Source organism: Hippopotamus amphibius, chromosome 9, assembly GCF_030028045.1.
Source record: "Hippopotamus amphibius kiboko isolate mHipAmp2 chromosome 9, mHipAmp2.hap2, whole genome shotgun sequence".
In the NCBI taxonomy this organism is placed as follows: Eukaryota; Metazoa; Chordata; class Mammalia; order Artiodactyla; family Hippopotamidae; genus Hippopotamus; species Hippopotamus amphibius.
The window spans coordinates 139188516-139201888 of record NC_080194.1 but is presented as its reverse complement, the minus strand read 5'-3'; the positions used below and the strand labels follow the sequence as shown (position 1 = coordinate 139201888).

General features: G+C 47.4%; 1 protein-coding gene across 3 annotated transcripts in view; it reads left to right on the top strand.

The window, feature by feature from the left end:
• LMTK2 (lemur tyrosine kinase 2) overlaps positions 1 to 13373 on the top strand; it is a 168642-nt gene that overhangs the window by 30881 nt on the left and 124388 nt on the right. Inside the window, exon 4 of one of the 3 annotated variants that reach the window (XM_057695465.1) lies at positions 3401 to 3491. The exons of the other annotated variants lie outside the window; for them this stretch is intronic. The gene's annotated coding sequence lies outside the window, so the exon portion shown is untranslated. The remainder of the gene's footprint in view (positions 1 to 3400; positions 3492 to 13373) is intronic. 3 annotated transcript variants of the gene reach the window in all.

The following is a 13373-nucleotide window of genomic DNA, read 5'->3' as shown; positions in this document are numbered from 1 at the left end:
CTGTCTGTCTGTTGTATTCTCTCATAGCAGCCCAAATGAAGTAAGACACCCATGTTGAGAATTACAAGCATACCTCATTTTATTGTTTCACAGATACTGCATTTTTTGCAAATTGAAGCTTTGTGGCAACCCTGCATCAAGCAAGTCTATCAGTGCTATTTTTCTAACAGCATTTGCTCGCATCATGTCTCTGTGTCACATTTTGGTAATGCTTGCAATTTTCAAACTTTTTCATTATTTTTATATTTGTTATAGTGATCTGTCATCTTTGATGTCACTACTGTTATGACTTGCTGAAGGTTCAGATAATGGTTAGCATTTTTTAAACAATAAAGTATCTTAAAATTAAGGTATGTACATTGTTTTTTTAGACATAATGCTATTGCCCACTTAATAGACTATGGTACAGTGTAAACATAACTTTTGTATGCACTGGGAAACCAAAAAGTTTTTATGACTGGCTTTATTGCAAGATTTGCTGCGTTGTGGTGGTCTGGAACCAAACTTGAAATATCTCGGAGGTCTGCCTGTAGTTTTAAAGATAGGATCAATAACAGCATATTTATACACCAATGAGAAAGATTTATTAGGCAATGAAAAATCAGTGACTGAAGGGAGAGTGAGTGGAGTGATGTCCTTGAGTGGGATGGGGGTCCAGTGTCCACATGGAGGAGCTGGCTAGGTAGGATGGGGCTAGAGCATCTTATACGTAAGGATAGAAGGCAGAGTATGTGGGTTGCAGCTGCTGGTAGTGGACAAATGGTGTTGGGGGAGGGGCAAAAAGCTCTCTTCTGATGGCTTCTGCTTTCTCAGTTAAGAAGCGAGTTCCCCTGCTGAGGATGCAGATGTTTTGGGGTTTGAGGATTGAAACAGTGATCTTGGGAAGTGGGAGAGAGAGAGGACTAGAGATGTAGAGTGTGGTTTCCTGGCAGGAATTTTTACTTCGTGAGACATTTCAGACTAAAATGACCTGTAAAACGTAGCAGGCAGTGCCTGTAGTTTGACACCACTGGATCTGACCTGGGATTCCCATTAACCAAATTTGGTGTCATCCGGACCCAGCCACCTGATCTAGTCACCTTGAACCTCTTTGTAAGTGCTTATGGTCTTTTTTGGCCAGTGTCAGCACAACTGAGCAGTACGATTCGCCAGTTCCCTGAATTATTCATGTTTTTGACCTATTCTAATGAGAACTTTGCCCAAAAGTCTAAATTATTAAGCACCTGGGTGCGATCTTGGAGGATGCTGTCTAGAAAACCAGGACACAATGAATTTTCTTGCTGGTTTTGCTTCTTACGGGAGTTGAGCTTTTACTAACAATGCACAGTTGCTCCCCACATGAAAGATGGTGATGCCACAGGACACAGAGCAGAGAACCCTGACTAATTAGAGAAGGAGAGATCCCCACCTGGCCTGAAAGTCAGCGTCCTTTAGAGCATCAGGAAGATAGTGGGTGATGACCACACCATTCCCTTAGCTTGTCAGGCTGAGATGATTTTTTTTAAAGCTTTTTATTGGAATATAATTGCTTTACACTCTTGTACCAGCTTTTGAGGTACACCAAAGTGAATCAGCTGTATTTATACATATATCCCCATATCCCCTCCCTCCCGCGACTCCCTCCCACCCTCCCTGTGAGACGATTTTTTTAAGAAACATGAATCACTTCTAGCAAGAAAATAAAATGAAATTCTGGAAATAAAACATGTTCAGCCATGCCCTGGAGATCCATGAGGGCTGTTCAGCACTTTGGCAACACATACCCTGTGCATTTAGAGAAAGTGAGTTTAGCTACATATTTAAGTCAATAGAAAACGACCACACTGAACTTCTTAGTTTTTGAATCATCTTAGGGAAACGAAATGAATGCACACATCTAGATGTGAGGTCAATGTGCCAATTTTTAAATAATGGTATAGTTGTCTACTTTTAGTTTTCCACTTGGATAAAGATTTTAATTGCTGCAGTTCTGTAACTGCAGGGCAATTTAAAGACTGTCCATGAATATTGTATGTACTTACGCAGAATTCCAGAGCTAAAATTTTCCATATAAATAACATTAGGTTTTTCTACTTTGTAGTCAAGAATTCCTAAGGATGTGTTGGGTATTATTTTTTTTAAGCTCTTTATTGGAATATAATTGTTTTACACTCTTGTACCAGCTTTGTTGGGTATTATTAAAAGAACATCATATGCACACTGAAGCATTTACAGGTGTAGTGACATTCTGTCTAGGATGTGTTTTTTTATCCAGAAAAAAGGGGTGGAGCTGGGAATAAATGGAACAAAAATGTTTATGGGTGATGGATGCACAGCAGTTATGGTACAGTATGGAAAACTTTTCTGCCATTATTTCTTCAAATGTTTTCTTTCTCCTCCTCCCACCTTTCTTCCTGGACTCAATTACACATCTATTATTAGGCCACTTGAAGATGTCTTATAGCTCACTGATGCCTGGTTTTTTTTTTTTCCCCAGAATTTTTTCCCTCTATGTTTTCGCCTGTATCTTTTCTGCTGCTTGTGTTTTCAAGTATGTTACTCTTTTCTTTACAGTGTCTAATCTGTTAATCCCATTCAGTGTATTTTTCATCTCCAGAAGTTCAGTTTGGGTCTTTTGTATCTCTTTCATGTTTCTTAACTTCCTCACATTTTCCTCAATCTTCCTGACCATATCAAATGTAGTCATAGCAACTATTTTAACTTCTTTTTCTATGAATTTTATCTGTGTGATTTTACTTGATTAATTTTTCTCCTCATTATGGGGTGTAGTCCTTGCTTCTATGTATGTCCGGTCATGTTTGATTGGATGCCAGATATTGTGAATTTTGCCTTGTTGGGTATTGAAAAAAAAAATCTTGTCAAGCTTTGTTCCGGACATAGTTGGGTTACTTGTAAGTAGTTTGATCCTTTTGAGGCTTGCTTTTAAGCTTTATTAGATGGAACCAGAGCACTCTTTAGGGCCAATTTTGCCTTGTCTTCTGAGTACTTGACTTCATTATCCAGGTATTATGGAGTTTTTCATTCTGTCTGCTGAGACGATTCCCAGCAGTCCGTGGGCTTCTGCCTGCTTATTTCATGTGTTTTCCCCCTGACCTCAGGTAGTTTCCTCACACGCATGTGCTGATGATACTCAGCTGAAGACTCAAGAGGGCTCCTTTGCTAATCTCCTGAGCTGGCTTTCCAAGCACCCTCTCTTCTCTGGCACTCTGCTCTGCAAACTCTTGCTGCTTTGCTGTCCCCAAACTCTCAACTCAGGGAGACTTCCAGGCTCTGTCTGGGTCCTCCTCCTTGCACTGCAGCCTGGAAACTCTTTGCTTCTTTTTTCCCCTCTATCAGGTCACTGTCCTATGCTGCCTGCCATCCAGTGTCTAAAAGCCAGTGTTTCTTATGTTTTGTCCAGTTTTGTAGGTGCTTAAGGCTGGAGGGTCCATCCAGTCCCTGCTATTCCATCTCGGCCAGAAGTGGAGATCTCCACAATTTTTTTAAAAATTGTAAGTTACTAGGAGAATTTTTGGCTAAAGACTGTATAAAGTATTAAGGTTCTTGATAAGTAAATAAGAAAATTTTTAAAAATTTTATGTGTGTGTAGATGCCAGAATATTTATTTCCAACAGACCCCTGAGTTCTCCAGACTCCTCAGTAATTCTCTGTTTGTGGGCATAAATTTTGCATCTGCCTGTAGATGTCACCAGAGGAAGGCAACTCAGAGGGCACAGAAATTCTGGAGTGAAAACCACAGCATCATAGCAGAAGGCAAAAAAAAGAATGGAAGAGGGTTGTAGTTTAAATCAAGAAAATCACTCCACAAAACCAAAATGTGTTAACAAGGACAGAGTGAAACCCTTCTTAAAACACACATGATCATAAGCAACCAGATTAAACATTGCCCAAGTTAAAAGCAAATGAGGAAAGATCTGGTTATCAGTTCAGGGATTCAAACTGATTTAATCGAGGTCAAATTTGATCAAATTCTTCTTTTTAAAAGCTGGGGGTTTTGGCTGGAGCTTAAGCACGTGTTTCTCCTAAAGGGTCCTTTGCGTGTCTGTTCTTGTGGGTGAGATATCATTAACTGGACACAACTTTGTCATTGAAGATGCTGAGGATAGAGTGCTGATGAAGACACAAGGTCCCCACTGCCATGACGCTCACCTTCCAGGGAAGGGGGGTGATAGACAAACAAACAAGAAAATAAACACACGTGCAAATAAGACACGAACATAGGGGCTCAGCGTTCCTGCCTTACGAAGTCCTGTTCTCACGTCACCATATGCCCATCACTAGGGAAACGGTTTGGAGATTTATTAACGTGTCTGAATCTTTTTGGCAAAGCATTTAGACATTTCTTGTTTAAGCAAATGCGTTGCTTTGCAACCTAAAAGCCAACCAACTCCAGCAGAGGGAGACATGGTGATGGCTGGGACCCTGTGTTTGGACGGGGGTGGGGCTGAGGTTCCCACCTGGTCCTCCAGCGCATTCTGGGACTGGCACACGTGCGTTACGTGGACAGTGCCAGGCGACTCGCAGAAGAGCTGGGAACCAGTCCCAGCTCAGCTGTGTTTAGAAGCTGTGTGATCTCAGATGAGCCCCGTTGTCTCTCTGAGTCGGTTTTCTCAGCTGTGATGGTCAAAATAAGACCTGCCTCTAAGTGCAGCACGGGGTGTTTATAAGGAACATGTGGAATGAGATGCCTGAGGCAGTTCTGTGCACCTCGTACATCTCCACACTTACCTGTTTATCTACTGACTTTCCTGTCTTCGGCAGGTCAGCTGCCCTTTCCAAACCTCAGTCTTCTCATCTCTAAAGGGGGTTCTCAGAGGTCTTTCCCTACGTTCTTGTTCTGTTCAACATTTTGCCTATAGTTAACAACACTGTTTGTACAGTTGCAAATTTGTTAAGAGGGTAGATCTCATGTTGTGTCCTTACTATAATTTTTTTTAAAGTGTTTTCCTCCAGGAGGCACCATAAAGTAGCCCAACCAGTGGTACTTGGCTGTCCTTGCAGGACCCCAGACCCTCCTGGTTCCCAATGGGAGACCCCCCACCCTTTCCCGGCTGCAGTGGGAGGACTGTTGACCCCCGTGGCCACTCCCTGCTGCTCCCTTGGTGGCTCCTCTTCCTGTCACCCAGGAAGCCTGTCCAGCCACAGCTCTCCAAGCTGCTCCCTGCCCAGGCCAGAGTCCAGAGCACTGCCCTCATGAGGAGAGAAGAATTAACCTTCCCCAGAGAGGGGGCTGGGCTTTGCCCTGGGCTGCTAGGGGGTGATTTTTCTGGGCTCCTGGAACGTCCTGCCTGATAGGAGTGTCTTTGTTTGCTGGGGCTCTGGCCGCCGGGCTGTTGAACAGTGTGCTTTACTGTAATTTATACCAAAGAGAAACAGAGCCGGACGTTGGTTATGGGCAGCGTGACAGATTTTATTCAGGCTTTTTATACAGGAGGGGCTTCTGTATAAACGGAGCTCGACCCTGCTGTGTGCAGAGGTGACTGGGTGTTTTAAAGGGAGGGTGAGAAAGCATTCAGGAGGGGTGAGCAGGGGTTTGAGCAGAGTCAGGGGACTGGAAAATGACAAAAAGTGGCGGGGTGGCGGGGTGGGGCTGTTTTATGAGAACTGTTAGGCACAGCAGGCATTGGGCCAGAGTATATCTCAAGCAGCAAATTACTCTGGCTGCCATGAGCTTTCCCAGTGACTAAAGTTTAGTCAGGGAGTGTCTTTGTCAGGGTGTGGGGCAGGTGTAGCCCTCCCCCCAGGGAGGCTGGAGAGAGCACAGCCGTGGGACTGTGTGTGATGCTGCCCCAACAGAAATCCTGGACACGGGTGAGCATCGCTGGGTGGCAGTACTCTGTGCATGATGTCACTCATGTGACTCCGTGGGAGGGGACAGCAGAATCACCGCGCACGAACCCTCCTGACCCACCCGTGGGCCAGTTCCCTTGGCTGACTTTCTTCTGCATCCTTGATGTCATAAACCATGGCCGTGGGTCCCACAGCTCTCCGTGAGTTCCGTGAGTCCTTCCAGCAAATTACGACTCGACTCAAGAGTGGTTTTGGGGGCATCTCCCCAACTTGCCGTCGGTATCAGAAGTGAAGATGTCCTCGGGAGGACTGTCCCCTCTGACCTCGTAGTTGGGAAACTCACGATTGGACTCCACTCTTTGTGTCTCAGCAGTCGGGCCCCCCATCTTCATGGCAGGGCATGCCGTGGGGCTGGAAGCACGGTCATTGCTGCGAGGTCCTGAGGCTGGAGACTGGGGACCACCTGACCACTCTGGACACACATGCCGTTTCAAGATTTGAGGCATATTGGCAACCACAAGCAATGACTGCTGTCTGCTGCTACTTTCTGTGCATCTTGCAGAAGGGATTTGGGGGTCATCTCCTGCCCGTCTCCATCTTAACCGCACCGGCCTCTCCCGAGGCCACAGATTCTGGGACGCCCATAGAGAAAGTCCCAGATGCTTCAAGCCCAGGTCACTCTCTGGGGGCAGAGGCCTCACTCTTCCCACGGGGCTGCTCAGCCTCCAGGCACTTCCACGGGTTCCGCAGCCTCTCACCCCTCACCCTGTAATTCTTCACCATTTTATACTTCTCTACTTTTTATTTACTTTCCCCACCACATCCTATTTCCAGTGGATACATCTGGACTGAAACCCCAATTTGGGGCGAAATGACATTGTTTGGGGGACCGAGTCCAGCTGAAAATGGGTTCATGAGAATAGAATGTCAGATTACAAATGATGAATTCACATGACTTTAAAAAACACCACATCGAGCTGCCCTGGCGGCACAGTGGTTAAGAACCTGCCGGTCAATGCAGGGGACATGGGTTCGATCCCTGGGCCAGGAAGCAACTAAGCCCGTGCGCCACAACTACTGAACCTGCACTCTAGAGCCTGCGAGCCACAACTGTTGAGCCCATGTGCTGCAACTACTGAAGCCTGCGTGCCTAGAGCCCATGCTCCGCAATGAGAAGCCACCACAATGAGAAACCCGCACACCACAATGAAGAGTACCCCCCGTTCGCCACAAGAGAAAGCCCCTGTGCAGTACCGAAGACCCAACACAGCCAAAAGTTAAAAATAAATAATGATAAAATAAATCTTTAAAAAAAAAAAGAAAATACCACATCACCTTCCCTCCATGTGATGCCTTGGATCCACAGTCTGACAACACAGTCAAGTGCCCACAATGTCATCAACATTCAAAAATGAAATAACATTATCCAAATTGCCAGATGTGACGAACTTCCTGCATTTCCTTTTATTTTCCCTATAAAATATTGACTCCACGAGGAGATTAAGGTATTTGCTTTCCGTATTCACTGTAATGTACATTGAATACATATTTGGATGTCTCAGAATCATCCAGAAAAGGACAGAAAAAGACATCAATGCCATAACACGAGATTCAGCAGGCACACGAGGAAATGTGTGGTTTCGGATCTAAAGAGAGTGAACGGACCCTGACAAGACACACACTTGGCGAGGGTGTGAGTGCTCTGCTGATTCCCAGTGCAGACGGTCATCCGTCCTGCTTATGCCGCCTCCGTCTGTGAACTGTAAACGATTTGTAAAGTGCTACATCTGGTCTCAAATATTAATACTTCGTTGAGGTGGGTGGTGGCAGTTAACCACACAAGTAGTATGCACACATGTGTTTTTGAAAACTGAAACTTTGAGTTTCAAAGAAGCTTCCATGCAGCCGGGTAGTGGAAATGGCCTGAGGAGAGAGGGGTGCCGGGAAGGGTTTCCTAAGGACTTGATTCAGACCAAGCTCATTAAGACCCTACTTCATGGAACGTCCTACGTGGGAACTCTGTGGCGGGAGCTCCAAGAACTAGAAGACGTGGTTCCTGCCCCCAAGCTGCGTAAAATATAATCAACCGTGTTTCCATACAAAATAACCATTTACGAAGAGAACGTCCCTCACCGGTTCTCATGCACAAGTGCGATGATGCTGATGGCAGCAGAGAAAGCTGTCGGGGATCTGCGTTGTGTTTATCCTCTTCCTCCTCCTCTCCCTTATCCTCATCAGAGCGGACACATGATTCCTACCACGTGGTATGGGCTGAATTATGTCCACCCCCCAAAAAAGATGTGTTGAAGTCATAAACCCCAGTACCTCAGAATACGACCTTCTTTGGGTATAGTTTTTACAGAGGTGATCAAGTCAAAATAAGGTCATTAGGGTGAGTCCTAATTCAGTGTGAATGTGTCCTTATAAAAAGGGGAAATTTGGACAGGGAGAAGGACACACGAAGGTGAAGGCGGGGATTGGGGTGATGCATCCACATTCCAGAAAACGCCAGGGACGGCCAGCCAACCATCAGAAGATGGGGAGAGGCCTGGAACAGCTTCTACCTCACAGTCTCAGAAAGAGCCAACCCTGCCGACACCTTGATCTTGGTCTTCCAGCTTCCAGACTGTGAAAGAGTACCCACCAACCCCCATCCCTGATTGGTTGAGGGATGGCTCCATCTGGGGCCATTGCCTCCCCAGCACTTCTACTCTTTCCAGCAGTTGTCCATCAAAGTCACAAAAACTAAGTGTACTAACTTTGGGTAAATCCCTCTGGTGGGGGCAACAGAGTGGGGTGAGGTACCAGTGGCATCTGCTATGTCACCCTATGGTCCCTTCCTGTCCTTTTTTCCTCCCTGTGTTTTCTACTGAAATGCTGCAGTGAGGAAGAGAAAAAAATCATGCATTGTCCTTACTAAATAATATTTCTTAAAGGACTTCCTCTGTGTCCAGCACTGTGTGACATATAACCTAGTTACAGTTATTATTAACTTCATGGCTTTACAGATGGGGAAACTTGAGCCTTGAGGGCTGTGCTCAAAGTTAGCAAATGACAGAGTTGGGGCCTGAGCTGAAGGGATGTGACCCTGGTGCACGCATCCTTACCCCCTGCGAACAAGGATCAGATGCTCAAGACCCAAACCAGGAGTGAGGGGTGCAAAAAAAAATGACCTGCCTCACTCTTTAGGCTCCAGTGGCAAGAACAATGCAAATTGATATTTCAATAAATGTTATTTTGTAAAGAAAACGAAGTTGCCCTTTTCATGTGGTTCTCAGGTGACTGGGAGGGGGAGTGTGAGGTTCTCACTGGAAAAGTTTCTCTGGGTGAAGAAAGTGTTGACTATTGTACAGTTTAAAAGTTGCCAGTTTGGGGGCTTCCTAGGTGGTGCAGTGGTTAAGAATCTGCCTGCCAATGCAGAGGTCACAGGTTCGATCCCAGCTCCAGGAAGATCCCACATGCCGTGGAGCAACTAAGCCCGCGTGCCAAAAAAATAAAAATAAAAAATAAAAGTTGCCAGTTTGTTATAAATCAGGCTGAGAAGGAGCACACTGAAGGCAAAAATAGGAAAGACTGTAGTCCAAGCAGGCAAGACTAAGGATGTATTTTTACAGACTGTGCAGAGAGTTCTTGGATCAAGTTATTGACTCGGTGGCTGATTATAAGACGAGCTGTGAAGAGTCTAATTCCTTTAATCACAAAGGCATCTGGGACCCTGCTGCCTCTTGGAACTTTTAACCACCCGTTCTCCATGCTCAGAGGAGACCTCGTGCCCCAGGTCCACTCCCCACTGGAAGGGCCTGACCTCTCTCTGGAGAGCAGGGATAGAAGGCAAGATGGTAAACATGGAGGAGTTGTTCTCTTGGTGTGACACTGGCCACGGGCTGACCGCCAAGCCAGAGAGAAGGCCCCTTCCCAAGCCTGAACTTCCCTGAACCTGAGCCTGCAGTGCTGCTCTGGGGGGAGAGGTGAGGGATTCCTGCACTCATTAGCCTCGCCTGGAAGAGGACACATTCTGTTTCCCTCTCAAGGGCCTGGCAGCAAATGTGTGTGGTGAGGCAAGGAAGCTTGAGGGGAGGGAAAGGAAAAGAGAGCATCTGATCCTTGCTCAGTAAAGGGAAAATATACAGGTCGGTGGCATTAAGTATATTCACATTGCACTACCATCCATCTTCAGAAAGTTTCCATCTTTCTGAACTGAAACTCTGTCCCCATTGAACACTAACTCTCCATTTCCCCTCCCCCAGCCCCTGGCACCCACCTTCTACTCTCTGTCTCAATGAATTCGAGGACTCTAGGGGCCTCGTAGAAGTGGAATCACACAGTATTTGTTCTTTTGTGACTGACCCTTTCACTTGGCATCACGTCCTCAAGTTTCAACCATATTGTAGCAGGTGTTATATAATTTTCTTCCTTTTTAAGGCTGAATAATCTTCCATCGTGCGGATGGGTTCCTTCCATCCTTTTGGTTCTTGCAAGTAATACTGCTGTGACCGAGGGTGAGCAGATATCTAGTCCTGCTTTCGGTTCCTCGAGGCATATACCCAGACGCGGAATTGCGGGATCTGCTTTTGCTTCGGAAGTGGGTCAGCGCTGGGCCGGGGAGCCAAGCCACCTCCGCTCTGATCCGGCAGTCGTGGATTGCGGTAGGAAGTTATCTTTATTCTCAGAACCTGGGCTTCCTCAACCGTGAAAAGGAATAAGGACAACAGCAGTAATCACAGGGTTGTTGCGAGAGGGATTTAATATCACGTGTTTCGTACCTCGGCTAGGGCGCGGTGCCTGCCCAGCTGTCCATCATTTTCGCGGGGGTTGTCCGCGGCGTGGTTCAGGGAAAGGGGGCGCGCGCTTCGTCGCGTCCAGCAGGGGTCGCTGCGGCCCGCGGGGCTGAGTCCTGGCCGCGCCGTGCCGCCGCCAAGCTCCCGCCGCTTGGCCCCTGACTCTCTCCTCTCGCCCAGTTCCTTTTGCGTCTCCAGTTCCAGTTGTCTTCCTGTATCGCTGCTTTAACCCAGGAACAAGAAGTTCCCCAGTGATCCAGACCAGATCACCGTATCTCCCAGTGGGGGTTCCTTCTGCAGGAATCTCAGGCCATCATGTAGGCAGATTTATCTGGGCCAAATGGTCTCCTGCTGCAGGTAATTACCATGTTCTGTTTCCCTCGAGGGCTTTTACAAGAGTTAAGTGAGGCCACGTGTGGGAAAGTACCCCATAAACGTTTGGGATGGTTGTCGTGGGTCGGCTGAGAACCACCTTCGGGAGTAAGTGCGGTTTCTGAGCAGGAATGGAGCATGTCGGTGTCCACAGGGTCCGAGCAGATGCGGCCCCCAGGAGAGGGGCCCTGGGCACCGTGGCCAGCTCTTAGTGCAGGTAGCAGCTCCTGAAGCCCAGCCCGTGGTCACTTGCCGGGCCTGAACGTGGGCCCATTGTGGCCAGATATTCTGATTTTTCAAGGGAATCCAAAAATGCAGATTTTTTTTTTCACATGAAATCTCCAAAATTTTCAATATGGGCAGTTAGGGACAATTTTTTTCAAACTCTGCATGGGCCAATCAAAACACTCTGCGGGCTGGTCTCAGCCCGTGGGCATCACGTTGCAGCCTCTGACGGGGTCTTGTTGAAGACGTGGTCAGTGACTGATGGTCAATACCATTGACATTGACCATGGGGATGACCTGGGTTTTTAGCTGCCTGGGGCTCTTTGGTGCTCACCTCCTCAGGGACAGACCAGGACTTCCAGCTTCTCCTGTGGAGAGCTGGGAGGAGGGGTCCTTAGGTGTCTCCCCAGGGACCCAAGCTGAACCAGTAACATGGAGATTCAAAAAGCCCCATTCATATCTCACTTCCCTGACTGTTCAGCTTCACTCCTTCTCCTGCAAGACTTTTTACCCAAGTAGCTGGAAACACTTGATAACCCACTTACAGCACCAGCTCCAGGCTCTTACACACAAGGGGCATCACAGCCCCCTCTGTCGCCAGGATGGCCTTTCTGGGCACACACACGGAGGTTGCTCCCAAATGACCGAAGAAACTGCGAATTGCACACTGATGGTTCAGCCACCCTTGAAAGGTCAACCTCAGGCTGCCCGTGGACATTGCGGACGGTCCTCTGAATGGGGGGACGCCATGGACAGGAGTCAGAGGCAGGAGCTAGGAGGAAAGAGTGTCCCTGTGGGTTGGGTTGGAAAGTCCTGGTGTTCAGCTCTTCACACCCGCCCAGTGAGTGTGATCACAGCTGCAGAATTCAAAATAGATGTGCTTGGCAGAGGGCCTCCTAAGGTGCTGAAATGGGACTTCACATGGCAGGCTGATATAGACGTGCAATAAGCAGCCAGACACCCCTCCCCGCCCCGGCCCCACCATGTGCGTCTGGGAAATGGGGCTTGCAGTGGAGGTCGCGGTGTGCTTTCACTCCTGACCCCAAGCCGGCAGCTGGATCAAGCAGTCCTGACGAGGTGACCTATTTCCCTAATTTGGGAGACGCTAATGTGTGAAATGTGAATGCAGCTCTCCCAGGCACATTTATCCCACACCCCCTCCCCCAGGCTTCGCTTCCATGGAATGAACGAAGTCAGATTTTAACGAGGATGATACAGCCAAGGGCAAAATAATTCTGGTTCTTTCTCTGTAGCTCCCCAAAGAGCTGACTACACACACACACACACACACACACACACACACACACACACACACTCCTTTTGAATCACTACAGTTGAATTTTAGAAACAGAATTGCCTAAAATAAATGAAGGTTATAACAGCAACATTTTTCATGAGTCAGAAATTTTGCATCCAATTGAGGGAAAGCTTTTCCTGATGCCCATCCCAAGAATTGAAGGTAACCACAGATTTCTCGACCACTTCATTGTGAGAGGTGGCCTCTGTCCCTGGAGAAGGGAGAAACCTACGAGTTTGCCGCTGGAGTCTTCTTCTGCTGATGCCAAGGGGAAATTTGACAGGTATCTGTCCTGGAGGGTAGCTGAAGGCATGAGAGCTGTGTGCTCTTCCTCACCAGTAAAACCTCCGCTATTTCCTCTCCTTTTTCTAAGTTCTCAGCAAGAGGCTCTCTCCTGATTTCCCTCACCCCTGCAGTGGGCCTAGATTTGAGAGTTCACAGTGAATCGTAATCGTAATCACAGCTGACCTTCTTGAGTCCAAACGATGGACTCGGCACTGCACGTGCCCCAGAGCAGCGCTCTCCAACAGAAACTTCGATCTCGATGGACGTGTTCTTTATCTGAGCTGTCCACTGCGGGAGCCACTAGCCACATGTGGCTATTGAGCCCTTGAAATGTGGCCAGTAGGATGGATGGACTGAAGTTGAATCATTTACAGTGAAATAGCCATATGTGGCTAGTGGCTATCTTATTGGACAGTTCAGCGTTAGACCCTCGAAGCAAGCTTGGAAGGACTGGTATTACTCACCCATTTTACAGATAAAGTCTCTGAGGGATTAAGTAACTTGCCCGGGGCCACAGAACTAGCTCTAACCATGGTCCCAAGTTTTGTGTTTGGAGAGAATATTGCTTGGGAAGGTTAATTCTGAACTCCCCTCCCTCCCCCACCATGGACCTGGCTCAGATGTGC